We start from the raw sequence: 2,470 nt of genomic DNA on the forward strand, positions 1-2,470 counted from the left end.
ATAATATCAATAAGCCACTGATGGAATCGGCTAACTCATACAAATACCTGCGTGTAACACTTTGTAGGAGTGTCAAATGGTATGAACACATAAGCTCAGTTGTGGGCATAGCAGGTGGCAGACTTCCGTTGATCGGTAGAATACTGGGAAAGTGCAATCAGTGTACAAAGGAGACTGCTTGCAATTCACTCGTGCGACCGATTGTAGAATACTGCTCAGGTTTGCGGGACCCGCATCAAATAGGACTAATGGGGGATAAAGTATACAGTGTTGGGCAGCACGAATGGTCACAGGTTTGATTCATGGGAGAGTGTCAGAGTTGTGGAATGAACTGAACTGGAAGAAACTTGAAGATAGACGTAAATTATCTCGAGATTGTCTTTTAACAAAGTTTCAAGAACTGGCTTTAAACGATGACTATGAATATACAGCAGTCCCACACGTATCGGTAGAATAATTACTGCGCGCACGGAGGCATTCAGTCATTCTTCCCGAGCTCCACAACTGAATGAAACGGAAAGAATAATAATTGGTACAATGGGACGTGCCCTCTACTATGCAACTCACGGTGGTTTGCGGAGAATAGATGTAGACACAGATGTATAGTTAGTGGCGGAAAGTCGTATGTCTGTAAAGTCCAATCTGTAAAACAAACCCACGTATTATTTGAAGTCTTGTTCTATCAAATAGTGGATTATTACGACTATGTCCGATCATCCGATCATTAAGCGCCTCTTCAGCCTGATGCCATCCGTCGGCTCTGCAGTGGCGTTACAAACGGACCAATTTGTCGATTCTTCCATATTTTGTGGAGCAGTTTTTTGAATGACGGCACATTATTTCGAATGGAAAATTCAGCCCTTTCGCTGAAATTTATACTTCCGTGATTATTTCCAGAATTTTACATCGCGAGACTGGTTAAAAATGAAAGGAACAGAGCAATTAGTAAAGCGCTGAAGTCCAGCACAACAGCCTATAGAGGAGCACTTGTGAATTCGTTAGATATGGGCTGTCTCCGAAGTTCTTGCTCGCTAAAGAAAGAACGAAGAATATTAAAAAAAAAGAAGAAAACAAATAGAGTAATAATCATAGTGATTCATTTGTATCATCATAGAATCATAGTGAGGCTCGTTGGTCTAGGGGTATGATTCTCGCTTCGGGTGCGAGAGGTCCCGGGTTCAAATCCCGGACGAGCCCACATTAATTTTTTCTTTGTCCGTTATGAATTGTAGCAAAGTGATCGAATAGAAACACATACCTTACAGTTCGCCTAATTATGATTTTAATTTTTATTTCATGTTCAAGTGAGATACAATTTAATTAAAATAATCTGTAACGTGGTTCGTATACTATCTAACAGTAAGGGTTAGAAAATCAAAGGTTGCAGCACATGCATGCCTATTAGATGTACTGGATAAATATTATATCCACGTATTCGAAACGTGTGAAAAATGCGCTTGACGTCTCCGCAGGCGTCGCTTCCAGCTAAGCGATCGTCCACGCATGCGCGCAGGTACACAGCGCTAGCGTCAGCGACGGGTGCACCATCTCACGGCCGCTGAGTGAACCTGTGAGGTCGTGTCTCGTAGTCCCGCTCTCGAGGCGGTCCCGTGTTGTAGTGAAGTAGCGGCTGACGCACCTGAAGTATTAAATAACACAAGACGAATATACGTAACATTTTAACAGAAAATCATAGATTATCTGGTGTATCCTCGCCGAGACGTTTTCATAAAATACTGTGTTCCTAGTACTTGTGATGCACCGATCTTCGATCTGTTTAGTGTCTACGCAATCACAGCAGCACTCACCTCTTTACACTATTCTTTTTAAAGTTCAGGAGCTAGGAGTAAGAGCTGGGTTTCATGGAGCTCTATCGAAGAACAAACCCACGAACGTCATTTACAAGTGAGAATTGAACACAGCATTACATTCGATTATCGGGGGAAAAGCGGAATGGTTTATTCACGTTCTACAGACATGCGGACTACGCGAGGCAAATGTCTTCAGACCGTTTATTACACGAGTGGGCTCCTGTGTTCGATACTGTAGCGACGCAGTAAGATAAAAGTCATGCTGCGGACACCGTTCATAGTTTGTAGCTAACGATCATAAGAAAAATCATCCAACCAAATGTCATTTGCTGATAAGCAACAGCCAAATATACAAGACATGTCCGTGTGATACAGACATATCTTAAGAATAGATGGACTAAAATACCGAAAATAATCTTTAACAAGCCCAGCAGAAGCGGCTCACGTTTGAAAAATGGCCTAGTAACACCAATAACGAGCTGCAAGAAATGCACATCGCAGAACATGAGGCGCAAGGCATGGATGTAACGGATTCCTAGCAACATCTGTTCGAGCTTGCGCAGGACCTGCGGCCCTCATGTATTCATGTAATGTATTCGTACCATTTTATTTCGAAGTAATATGTGAAGGTAACGCGTAATAAAATTTTATTTCACTGA

General features: G+C 42.2%; 1 non-coding gene across 1 annotated transcript; it reads left to right on the forward strand.

Annotated features, from left to right (window-relative positions):
- Positions 1-1,125: 1,125 nt before the first annotated feature.
- Positions 1,126-1,197, forward strand: Trnap-cgg (transfer RNA proline (anticodon CGG)). The gene has a single exon. It is a non-coding gene; the product is annotated as a tRNA-Pro (tRNA).
- Positions 1,198-2,470: the final 1,273 nt, after the last annotated feature.

This window comes from Schistocerca gregaria, chromosome 2, assembly GCF_023897955.1.
Source record: "Schistocerca gregaria isolate iqSchGreg1 chromosome 2, iqSchGreg1.2, whole genome shotgun sequence".
NCBI lineage: Eukaryota > Metazoa > Arthropoda > Insecta > Orthoptera > Acrididae > Schistocerca > Schistocerca gregaria.